This window comes from Coenobita brevimanus, chromosome 13 (assembly GCF_032717465.1).
Source record: "Coenobita brevimanus isolate Jiangsu-jjx chromosome 13, ASM3271746v2, whole genome shotgun sequence".
In the NCBI taxonomy this organism is placed as follows: Eukaryota; Metazoa; Arthropoda; class Malacostraca; order Decapoda; family Coenobitidae; genus Coenobita; species Coenobita brevimanus.
In genome coordinates this window covers 34,325,592-34,339,066 of record NC_136966.1, presented here as the reverse complement: position 1 = coordinate 34,339,066, position 13,475 = coordinate 34,325,592, and the positions used below count along the sequence as shown (strand labels likewise).

The 13,475-nt window shown below is 41.0% G+C and overlaps 2 pseudogenes; one reads left to right on the top strand and one right to left on the bottom strand.

Moving 5' to 3' along the window:
• Positions 1-12,551, bottom strand: part of LOC145415418 (uncharacterized) — a 32,584-nt pseudogene extending 20,033 nt beyond the window's left edge.
• On the top strand, positions 3,918-4,035 carry LOC145416721 (5S ribosomal RNA; annotated as a pseudogene).
• Positions 12,552-13,475: the final 924 nt, after the last annotated feature.

The window sequence follows — 13,475 nt, the reverse complement described above, 5'->3', positions numbered from 1 at the left end:
TATCGGTATGACGTGCACAAAGTGCCATAAGTTTGGGAACTTTCGAGATGCCCAGTTCTCATTGTACAGTGCTAACATCTTAATCAGGTTGTCTTGATTAAGATGCTGGATCATATCTGGTCCAGGGCTGGGGTCTTTACAGGATTTAAGGGCAAGGTGCAGTTCATGTAGCGTAAACTCTTGGTTGTACAGGGAGTCTACGTCTTCTGTGGCAAAGTCTATGATCTGTAGCTCAGCCGTGTGTTTATGATGTTGAAAACGTGGATCATAATTGGCTAAGCTACTTATATGAGAAAAACTCCTGGCGAGGATGTTAGTAACGTCCATGGGCTCGTCATAGATGGTGTTGTTAACCCGCAGGGTGGTAACATGGAAGTATGGGCCTTTATTATTAAATATTCTTATAATGGACCAGACTTTACTTAATGGTGTAGTGGGAGTCAACGTGGACACAAAGGACTGCCAGGAGTCACGTTTGGCCCTTCTTATTATTCTCCTTCCCTCAGCCCGTGCCTGTTTGTTTGCAATAAAATTTTCCTCAGTGGGCTGACTATCAAAAATTCTGTATCTCCTATTGCATTTCCTTAATGCGTGTCGGCAATCTGGCGTCCACCAATGTGCTCTGTGCTTCGCATGAACTGTAGAAGACTTGGGAATAGCAGCCTCAGCTGCATGTAATATGGAAGTAGTTACATTTTCGACCTTAACATCTATGGTCTCCCCAGATGTATTTAACTTGGCGATCCTTGAGAAGGATCCCCAGTCTGCTTTCTTATAGTTAAATTTTGGAGGTGGAGGGTCCGAAACAATGTTGCTTGTATAAGAAAGACAGATGGGTAAATGATCACTTCCCAAGGAGTCGTCATAAGAGTCCCATGAGAAATCTTGATGTATACCAGGGGAGGCCAGAGATAAGTCAATGGCCGAAAAGTTACCAGTGCGATCATCTACACGAGTCACTCTACCATCGTTCAGATGACATAGGTTGGACTGTAGTATCAGGTCGGCTACTTGCTCCCCACGACCATCGATCCTCTAGCTACCCCATTGATAGTGATGGGCATTAAAATTACCAACACTAACTTATTTCCAAGAAGATGTTCAAATACTTTATTTAAAGCATCACTGTCAATGAGGCCATGTGGAGGACAGTACGAAGAGCAAATAGACAGATACGTGTTATTAAATTTTACTCTGCACACGACAGCTTCCAGAGTAAAATTTAGTATCACTTCTGTTTATGGGTGTGATTTGTGGGTGTATATGGCAATTCCATGACCTTCATATCTTTTATACGAATGGTAGTGTTTGAACTGTGAAGGATCAGGATGATCCTCCAGGCATGTCTCCTGTAAACATACAACGTCTGGCATGTGTATGGAAAGCAAGATTGCTATATTCTGTAATTTATTCCCATTACCTCTACAATTCCACTGTAATATAGTGAATGTGGTGGTTTAAGATTTATGAGGGTGCCCAGTGCTCTTAGTTCTTTTATGCCGCCCGCTAACAGACGAGCAACTACCGGGGGACCAATCCCGGTGCTTGGTGACGGAAACCTCCATGTTTTCATCAATAACTAGGGTCCCAGATTTCACCAAGGAAGAGCTACCTTTTCCTCTCCCTCGCTGGGCCAGGAGCAGGAAGAACATGAGTTCGTGACTTGGTAAGGGTGGTCAAATTACTTTTACTAGATTTGTCAGGCTTCTGATTAGGCTTGACTGACTGAGAGGCAGCAGCAGCCTGAGAGTAGGAAGGTGCAACAGGGGTTTCAGTTTGAGAGATGGATTGGACAGGAGGCTCAGATTGAGAGGTAGAGTGTGAGGCAAGAGGAACAGGTTCAGGGTCAGTCAGTGTTTCAACAGAACACATCACGGGACGGGACATTACCGCAGAAGCATAGGACCTATTTGGCGTAAGAGTTGCATGCAACTCCTTCACGGTTTTCCTAGATTCGTAGTAGGAAATGCCCTCAGTTGCTTTCACTGTGCAGACCTCCTTCTCCTCCTTCCACTTGGGACAATCCCTAGAAGAAGTGGAGTGTGCACCCTTGCAGTGAAAACATAGTACTATCTCCGATGTGCAGTGTTCAGCATCATGTCCTTGTGTTCCACATTTGCCACAACTGACTGGGAAGCCTGGCAAGTCTTATCACCGTGCCCATATAATTGACATCTTAAGCAATGGAGTGGATTGGGGATATAAGGCCTTATGTTAACAATTTCGTAGCCAATTTTGACATGATCCGGGAGTGAAACTTTGCCAAAAGTCAAGACAATAGAGGCAGTCTTCGTCCTCACGCCTTCAGAATATCTAGTAATAAACCGGGCACCGATTACGTCCTGCTGAGCAAGTTCCCGTATGATCTCGTCCTCTTCCATAACCATGAGATCCCTGCAGGTGATAACACCTTTGCAGGAATTCATGGAATACAGGATCCTTGGCTCGACATTATATTCATGGAACTTACACAGTTTCATTAAGTCTTTAACCTGCGATGAATTTACGGTTTTGATTAGCAGGTCTCCATTACCAAGTTTTCTGACATGTTCCACCTCCCCAGCACAGTAATCATTCACTTTCTTGATGATGAAAGGATTGATTCTGCTCAAGGAAGTGGAACCGAGAGCATGGAGAGTCTATCTGTCTATCTATCTATTGCCAGACGCCTCAATCCCGTTTGGGGTGGCCACAAACAAATCGCCTCCAAGTCGCCCTGTCCCCCGCCATTTCACTACCCTGCTCCCAACTCACACCCCCCTCTCTCATATACCTCTCCACCCCATCCCTCCATCTCATCCTCGGTCTCCCCCTCCCTCTTCCACCCTCCACCTCACTCACATACACTCTCTTCGTCGGTCTTTCACCCTCCATCCTCTCCACATGGCCAAACCACCTCAGTGTGTTCCTCACAACGCTTCCTATCACATCCACATCCACACCACAACGCTCCTTTATATCCTCATTCGTCAGCCTGTCTCTCCACGTGACTCCACAAGCTCCTCTTAAATAACTCATTTCCACTGCTCTCACTCTTGACTTGTGTCCTTCCAACAACGTCCAAGCTTCACTTCCGTACGTTAGAGTTGGTATCACAATACTGTCATGTAGTAACTTTTTTACTTCCATGCTCACTTCCCTGTTTCTTATCACTGCTTTCAAGGAACCAGCAACCTTTCTTCCCTGCTGTACCCTTTCAAGCACTTTACCCTCCAAACCTCCATGGAGAGTCACAAACTGGATATTATGGACAGGGATGTCAAGGGTGGTTCGAGTCTGGGACCGGTCTATCTGGGTGTCGTCAGTCCATGAATCAGTCAGGGGTTGGTCAGGGGAGGAGACAGTAGGGGCGTCCGTCATAGTACCACTCCCCCCTAACGGGGGAAGTGGGAAGAAGGCAAGAAGACAAGCAATGGATGAATAACCCAGGGCAGAACACCTATGTCTCAGGTTGCCCTCTCAAACCACTCCAGGGAGGCCCGACCGTGTCGATTCACGCCCCAGAGCGATCAACAGGGGGGGACCGTCCGTGGGCAAGTAAGCAAAGGTAAACTCAGAAAAAGACACAAACACCTATTGTATCTATAAACAGGGAGGGGAGGAAAATGAGTACTAGCTAGCCTAAATAAAAAAAAAAAAACGCCCTAGTGGTGACAAAAAACAAAAACTAATGCCGGTGAGGCAGCCCTATAGCTAGAGGAGAGCTCAGAAAACACGTCCTTACTCTCCGCAACCATGCATCAAAAGTTCCCAAGGATGGTGGGAAGTTATATGAAGGTAAGTTTTACTCCTGAACACTTTATTCTTGATATATTTCTGTACTTTTACTTGTCAGCTTTATGTGTTTTTATTAGTTTATCTTATAGTATAAATACCAGCAAAGATGTTGGTATACCATTTATACCAATATAACAATTCCCGGTGGCATACCACGTTGAATACACCGCTTCCCGTCCGATCAGCAAAGTTAAGCAACGTTGGGTCTGGTTAGTACTTGGATGGGTGACCGCTTGGGAACACCAGATGCTGTTGGCATCCCTACGTGTCAAGTGGGGTTGGTGGAGGATTAGTGCCCCTCCCTGTAAAACAATCAACTCTAAGCCCTTGGCCACCCCATGTGGGATACATGGCGTCTGGCAATGAATGAATGAAATGAATACTTGCAGTGGAATTTTTTTTTTTTTTAGACCGGGGAGCAATCTGTCGTCAGTATTTTTGTGGATTTTTGTTGTGTATGCAAGCTTTAGTGACATTTAGCATTAATGTGGACAATCTTATTTGTGTTTTGATATCTCAGTATGGCAGAATGACCAGAAAACTGCCAAGATTAGGAAGGATATATACTGTACACACAGTAGTGTATAGATCAGGTGTTTTTTTATTTTACTGTTTTTTTTTTCATGGTTTTCTTGGTGTTTAGCATTACTTTGGATATTTCTATGTGTCTTTTGATGTCTAATTATGGCAGATTGACTTGAAAACAGTGCCAAAATTAAAAGGGATACCATAAATACAGTATTGTATAGGTAGGGTGTATTTTGGTTTTCAGTGTTTTGTTTTTTCATGGTTTTCTTGGGGTTTAGCATTACTTTGGATATTCTCATGTGTGTTTTGATGTCTAAATATGGCAGACTGACCTGAAAACAGTGCCAAAATTAGGAGGGGTACTGTACATACAGTGGTGTATAGGTAGGGTGTTTTTTGGTTTTCAGTGTTTTTTTTTTTTTTCATGTTTTCTTGGTGTTGAAATGATCTTGGATAATCCTATATTTGTTCTGATGTCAAGATATGGCAGAATGACCGGAAAACACTGCCAAAATAAGGAGGGGTACTGTACATACCGGTGGCTCAACCGGTAGAGAGGTGGCGTGCGGTCCTAACGGGCCCAGGTTCAAATCCCGGCTGGGGCAGGGAACAGTTTAAGGATTTGAATTTCATTAAATCAGGCTTTACTGATCTACCAGAAGACCCGCCGACATGTCGTAAAAATACCCCCGCTAATACCAATACACCAGTCCTGTATGAGACAGCCCTAGCATGTATTCAATATGGACGGTGGGTGTTAGCGCCGAAGTGGTGACATGTAGAGGTGTATGGTATGTAGGAGGACTGCTGGGCCTTGATAGCAGGCTGTGAAGCCTATGCCCAGAGTCGGACACATAAAAAAAAAAAAAAAAAAAAAAAAAAAAACATACAGTAGTGTTGACGTAGTGTTCTTTGGCTTCAGTGGTTTTACCGTATGATTTTCTTGGTGTTTACCATTACTTTGGATATTTCTGTGTGTTTTGATGTCTAATTATACCTGAAAGATCGGAATACACTGCCAAATCAAGCACAGGTAATGTACAAATAGGTTAGTTATAGGTTGGAGGTGGGTATATGTAGGATCTGGGTATGGTAGGGGAATAGTGTTCATTATTTGGATGTTTCCACTACCCGGACATGCCTTAGGCTCTGTTATGTCCGGATAAATGAGGGATTACTGTAATCTCACCTCCCTGCCACATACTTTGTGGAGAAATGTAATTATTGTGCCACCCTTTACATTATACTCATTGGAGCCTTATGTATCTACAGGAGGTCCCATGGTCTACGCTAAAATAGGTGATGTGCCATGTAGCAGTGGAATTCAGCCCCTGGGAGATATACAGTATATATATATATATATATATATATATATATATATATATATATATATATATATGTATATATATAGATAGATATAGTGTGTGTGTGTGTGTGTGTGTGTGTGTGTGTGTGTGTATGCCAGTATAGGATACCTCCACAACTGCCAAGAGCATGATGTTTTAAATACTGAATACGTAATTTTGCCAGAATTATTACACTTTTTAAAACAGCCTGAAGAATCTGGGATCTTTTTTTCTTTTTTTCAAAACATGTTCAGTTCTTGTGGATTATGAAATTCAATGTGATTTATGGCGGGATGGTAGTATGTTTTTGACTCGCCAGCAACTAGCCTATTGCCTGTAGTTCTTTTTTTATGTGTCCGACTCTGGGCATAGGCTTCGCAGCCTGCTCTCAAGGCCCAGTAGTGCTCCTACATACCATACACCCCTACATGTCACCACTTTGGCGCTGACACTCACCGTCCATACTGAATACATGCTAGGGCTGTCTCATACAGGACTGGTGTATTGGTTTTAGCGGGGGTATTTTTACGACATATCGGCGGGTCTCCTGGTAGATCAGTAAAGTCTGATTTTGTGAAATTCAATTCCTTAAACTGTTCCCTGCCCCAGCGGGGATTTGAACCTGGGTCCAGTAGGACTACAGGCCACCTCTCTACCGGTTGAGCCAAAGCCTCTCAGCATGGCTTTCACACTGAATGTTTATCACTAAATATTTTTCTTTAATGTGGAAAAACTGAATTTGCATTGATGAAGGCTGAATTCAAAAAGTATAATGGCTACAATAAAAGTTGAAAAATTCTTTGAAAGCGTTACTTCAAGGAGAAAATTGGTATATCAGTAACAGCTTGAAGATAATGAATGAAAATCTTTTCAAAATTAAATATATTCCGTTCCGGTGGATTATGTAATTCAGTGTGATTCTTTTTGGAATAATATTCTGCAGTATTGATTCCCCAACAACTATACCCGATTTGATCTGCTTAGAATCAATATCTCATTCAATGTTTATGTCTGAATGTTCTATTGTTGTTTCAGTGAAAACAACAATTCTGTGCTGGTAGGTGCTTCGGTCACATGCAGAATTTACAAGTGTTACATGGCGCCTGCAGGAGGTTTAGTGGGTAATTAGGTCACTCCAATCGGATTAAGCCGGAACACGTTTACATGGAAGGGGTGGTTGGGGTTATTGTCACGTAATGCCACTTAGGGATGACAGACTGGTCAATCTCATCTTAAATGTCAGGTCCAGCTTGCTTAGTCCCGGGGTCCTATGCTCCTCATGGGACAACACTGGATTAGATGATGATGATGATGATGATGTCTTCAAAATCCAGTAAACTTCTTGAAAACATAACTGAGACAAAAAATAATACATTTTTGAAATTTTCAAAAGGGACCACGTGGAGACACTGGATGGAGTGGACTTCCAGGAAGACCAGGACTGCCGGGTCCAAGAGGAGACATTGGACGAGCAGGTCTGTACTGACACAAATGTGTTAACTCCTTAATGCACAGTTTCAGTCAATCGCCGTTGGATTGTCTACCTAATATAGTGGTATTGATTAATATAACCGTCTGCTTTGACTGTTTCGAGATAATGTATGAGAACAATTACACAAGCCTACAGACACTCTGAATGTTGCTGACTGCCCCAACAACATAATTGATACACACACACACACACACACACACACACACATATATATATATATATATATATATATATATATATATATATATATAAAATGGAGCCTCTGTAGTACAGTGGTAGAGTGTGCGTTTCATACATGGGTGAGCCAGGGTTTGCGCCCCGCCAGGGTAATTAACTTTGGGAGTGTTCACCCGGCCAAGTACTGCATTGGCGGACACAAGGGGTGCTGTGGTTGAACCAGTGTCGCTTGCTATAAAGTATGCTTGCACCCAGTCGGCTTGTGTTGGCCGATAACACTTGGTTCACGACTACACACACATATCCAAAGCCACTCCAACACTACAATTACACTTACAAGCACTTCTCACCCTACATACACTCTCTACCAGACAGCCTAAGCCACTTGGTAGAGATACATTGGCTGTATCGTCCCGACTTCGGTCGGGATAGGCCGGTCCTGCAGTGGATACTCAAACGGCTGATGATGATGATGATATATATAAAACAGCTTTAAGTCACATGGTAGATATACACAGGGTGTATCGTCCACACTTCGGTTGGGATAGGCCAATCCTGCAGTGGATACTAAAACAGCTGATGATGTTGATACTGAATATACGTGTATCTCTCTCTCTCTCTCTCTCTCTCTCTCTCTCTCTCTCTCTGTATATATATATATATTCCTCCAGTTGTTCTGAAAAGTGTTCCCCAGACCTTGCCTCTGTTCTAGCTAAATTATTCAGTCCATCCATACGTACTTCTTCATTCCCTAATTCATGGAAAGAAGCCAATATCCACCCAGTTCCAAAGAAAGGAAGGTCCTCTGACCCCTCTGATTACAGACCAATAGCTGTCACATCTCTTGGTAAAGTGTTTGAAATTTTTATTAATAAGCGCATAGTTACGAATCGAACAACTTAATTGGTGATTGACAATATGGTTTTCGCAACGATAGATCCACCATTGACATATTCAGTCTCCTGACTGATACCATTCATCAATCAATCGACCAACATGGAGAGACTCATGCAGTTGCCCTTGATATTTCCAAAGCTTTCGATAGAGTATGGCACCGTTCCCTGCTGTCCAAACTCCCTTGCTATGGACTAACGTCCTTTGTTCCTCTGCTTTCCTCATATCTCGGCGACAGAATAATAAGAGTAAAAGTAGATGATGTATATTCCATTTTCCACTCAATGAACACCAGCATGCCACAGGGATCAGTTCTGGCGCCAACCCTGTTCCTGGTTCATATTAGTGATCTCTTATCTGTCACCCACAATCCCATCCATTCAAATGCAGATGACTCAACACTTCATACTTCATTCACAACCAGACACACATTTACAAATTCCAATATCACAAACTCTGAGTTCAGTACAGCCATCTCCATAAATCAAGAGTTATCTACGATCAATGAATGGTGAGAAAATAACCTTGTCTCATTAAATGGTAGTAAAACCAAATATATACAATTTACTAATAGCACATATTACCATATTTGTATATTATCTTCAGTGCTACTAATATTCCCATTTCCAAAAATATTGAAATTCTCGGTGTTTCACTTAACAATGCCCTCAGCTGACACCTTTCATGTCAGATCACTTGCAAAAACTGCCTCAAAGAAACATGGATTATTGTACAGAGTCTGTAATTACTTCACTGACGAGCAGTTAGCTATAATTTAAAAGAGTCATGTGTGCTCTCAGCTTGAATATTGCTCACTCTTGTGGAATGGATGTGGAAAGGTTGCATTAAAACAACTATACAAAATTCGGAACAAAACTGCTGGACTTATTAATAACCCTGCTATTATAAACATACTACCTCCCCTACAAGTAAGAAGTAATGTTGCCTCCCTTGCATTATATTACAGGTATTTTTAAGGCAAATGCTCAGACGAAGTTGCATCCATTGTGCCACCTCTCCATGCCTTCCCTCGTGCTACACAGGCATCTAGTAGCGCTCATGACTTGAATGTCACACAACCATATTGCAGAACTTCCACCTATCAGAATTCTTCTTTCCCTCAACTGCATCTCTCTGGAAATCGCTTCCATAGAGTTATTTCCCTCCAAACCTACAGCAGTTCGAAGTCCAACTGTTACAGATATTTTATGAATGGAGGACACCAGTTATCTGGTGTATGGATTATGTTTTTTTTACTCACTTTTTTTCCTTCCTCTATTCTGTTACTGAATATATATATATATATATATATATATATATATATATATATATATATATATATATATATATATATTAGGGTTTCCTGTTTTGTACGTTTCTTAGCATCCTGGGATTCCGGGAAAAATCTGGGTATATCCCGGGATCCCCCAGATCAGGTAATATTTGTACCAAGTGATGTCATTTGCTAATGCTACAAACTTCTCTAGTGTTGTATCTGTAGGTTATTTGATAAGTAATTAATTTCGTAAATAATATGACACTTGGGGAACAGTTCTTTTTATTATATTGGAAACTGGTGCAAGTATAAGTACAAATCTTAATCAATCTCATTGTAATATCCGTGAAAGAAACAAACATAATAATTGTGTAAAGACATTCAAAGTTATCTTTTATAAGCAAAATAATTATATATCATTCTATTTCGAAGCCACACTCCACAAAAACCTGAAGAAAATTTGAATGGTAGTGAAAAATAATACAATCGGTTAACACACTGAAGAGATCCCAGCATCCTACACACAATAAACGGTGGATTACCATTCATTAGTAATCATTACACAATACACACATTAAAAGTTGTTCATAAAACACACTGTAAGAAACACTAGCTTCTTTAGCTACAATAGAACATAATTGCAGTATTGCATGGCATTCAGAGCGAGCTATTACACAAAATAAGAACTTCATATATAATGCCATTTGGAAGCCATACTTTACGAAAACCTACAGTAAATAGCACACATGAATGGCCTGTGGAAAAAAAAAAAAGATAAATTTATGTACACAAGCCAAACACACAATCATGCACATACTAACAATTGTTCTTGAAATATAACTCTTCAGAAAGCACAAACAGTCAATACTGCGGTCAGTGAGCCTTGTTCTGAGTTTTGTGATAAATAGACCAGCAGCTGAAAATGCCCTTTCAGCTTCAACTGAAGTTGGTGGTACTATGATTATGTGTTGGTGGTACTAGATTATGTGTTCTCTCTCCTGTTGCCTCAAACACATCAACACCGCCTGAACCGGTAGAGAGGCGGCCTGCAGTCCTGATGGACCCAGGTTCGAATCCTGGCTGGGACAGGGAACAGTTTAAGGATTTGAATTTTATAAAAGCAGACTTTCCTGATCTACCAGGTGACCCGCCGACATGTCATAAAAGTAACCCCGCTAATACCAATACACCAGTCATGTACGAGACAGCCCTAGCATGTATTCAATATGGACGGTGGGTGTTAGCGCCGAAGTGGTGACATGTAGAGAGGTGTATGGTATGTAGGAGGATTACTGGGCCTTGAGAGCAGGCTGTGAAGCCTATGCCCAGAGTCGGAGAGATTAAAAAAAAAAAATCTGAACAAGCTTGCATTATTCTTATTCTGAACCTGTTCTATAGCTGCCTGGAGTTTATCTGTGAGTGTTATTTCCTCATCTACAGATGCTTCCATATCAACATTAGCTGTTGGTCGCCAGTTTGGTGATTCCTCCTCATTACTTACTTCAAACATTCTTGATAGCATCTTTTTAGCTGCCTCCACTAGGGTAGACTTAACTTCCAAGGTTGGCAGTCCTCCTTCACAAATATTGTATTGCTTTCCACAATGCAGATATTTCACAAGGCTTACAAGAACCTTACTCCTTCTTTCATTTATTCTTCTGTACAGGGAATTTTTCAACTTCACTGACAATGGAGAATTCTGCTCATTCAGTTCATTTAACATGAATGAAAATACACCCTCGGCACTAAGAAGAGTTGTATCTCTGCCTCCCAACCTTTCTGCCCCTATTTTCACAGGTTGCAGTGCTTTTACTGTGTCATTCAGTACCTCAAATTCCCTGTTTGTAATATTCATTTCAATATTACAATCAATCATAGCTTTAGCAATTGAACTTTTTATATTCAGAAATCGCTCCAACATGTCTAGCAAGCTGTTCCATCTTGTCTTAGAGTCTAGTTTCAGCATCAGTTCTTTCCCATGCTCACTAACAACATGAATCTGTAGTTTATCATTTTTTGTGGGTGCCTTTCTGGACATTCTTATAATTTTCCTAACTTTGTTGATTGTTGCAGAGAAATTTATGTTTTGCGCTCATTATTTTCCAGCTCCATTACCCTAACATTTTCCAAATCATCATTTGATATCACTTCTATCACACTACTTAAGTCCTCTTCCTCTTGCTCAGATTCCAAATCAGCAATTTCCTCATTTTGGAGCTTGGTAAGGGTTTCCATTTCCACACTAACTACCATCTCTTCTGTTTTCTTGTACAGAACATCGCATACAGCTAAGTGTATTCCATGAGCATAGCACATATGATGATCTACATTGATAAGTTTGCCAAATTTAACCATGACACTAGCTCCATCAGTTACACATGCTACTACATCTCTTTCTAAGTCTGCATGAAACTCAGCTAACTTATTCACAACCAACTCAACTGCAGTCTCTGCTGGCAGTGAACCCACAATTTTAACCATTCCTAAGTTCCAAAAGGTCTCACTAGCATGTAAGTTGATGTTCAAGTAACGCTTGTTTTTCAATAAAGTATACTTATCAAGAGATAATCCAAACTTAAGCCCAGTATTTTGCCAATGCTTTATATCAGCCTTTCCTTTGCAACTGCATACTGCTTGTGCACAAGATCCATCACAAGAGACGGATTTTTAGCAACGTGTGTCCCTTTTCAAACATTGAATTTCTTATGAACTCACTCTTTGTGATGGCATTTATGGAGAATCCATCTACTGCTGCCAGCTTACCAATGATTTCCTCCCTTGTCTCCTTTTTCATAAATACTGTTATCTTTTGTTGCATAGCCTTTCTCTTCACACCACTTACATCAGTATCCTGACTGTCCTCTTTGTCAGCAGGACGTTTGAGTTCTTCAACTTTATCAATTGCATATTTGTTTCTTAAATGACGGATCATACCACTGGTGGATCATCCCCTGCACTTTATCACTGCATTGCATTTTCTACAATTTGATGACTCTTCTTTTTTCAGTTTATCAAAGTATTCCCATGCATATGATTCGTTATTCCATGAAGAATCTGCCATTATCCTTTTTCGTAAAATCAAATAAAATCACCTGAAAAACATAAAAAGTAATGCACTACGTCATTCATCATACCAGTCACATATCCGTAATTTCCGTATCTTGCAAGCCAAGACACACCAGTGCATCATGGCTTGCATTTCGGCCTTTTACACAGACAGATTACTCAACAGTAAACGCAACATTACACACCTCTGCAGGGATATGAATAGGACTAAAGCCAGAAACCATGCAAGAGGTGGAGAAAGCCAGCAGCAGAAGTGTACAGGATCGGTACGGGGACAGTACGGGACTGTCAGAATACCGTCTGTCACTTGAGTCTACTCTCACTCTCTCTCTCTCTTGTGGTTTCGTATCTTACAAAACAGCAAATCAGAGACATATGATTACAACTAAAATCACGGGATTTAAACCCAAGTCCCGGGAAAAAAAAACATTACCATTTACGGCCGGGATCCCGGGATCCCGGGAAGGAAACCCCAATATATATATATATATATATATATATATATATATATATATATATATATATATATATATATATATATATATATATCATTGCAAATCCACTTCTGAACAGGGGCCTCCCCCAACCTTTTCCGCGAATTCCGTGATTGCGCCAATCTGTTCCACGTTATGCCTGCAAGCTTCTCTGTCATCTCTCCACCTCCTGTTTGGCCTTTTTCTGCTACACTTACTATCTCTTGGAGTCCAGTCATTGAGCTTCTTGCTCCATCAGATGTCCCTTATTCTTCCTACATGATCTACCCCCATTTCTGTTCTTTTTATAACATCTATAATGTCTTTGATTTTATTCTACTTTCTCACTCAAGCTGATCTTCTCCTGTTTCGTAAAGATATTCCCAACACTAACCTTTCCACTGGTCTTTCAGAACGGATTAGTTGATTTTCCATTGATTTTGTCA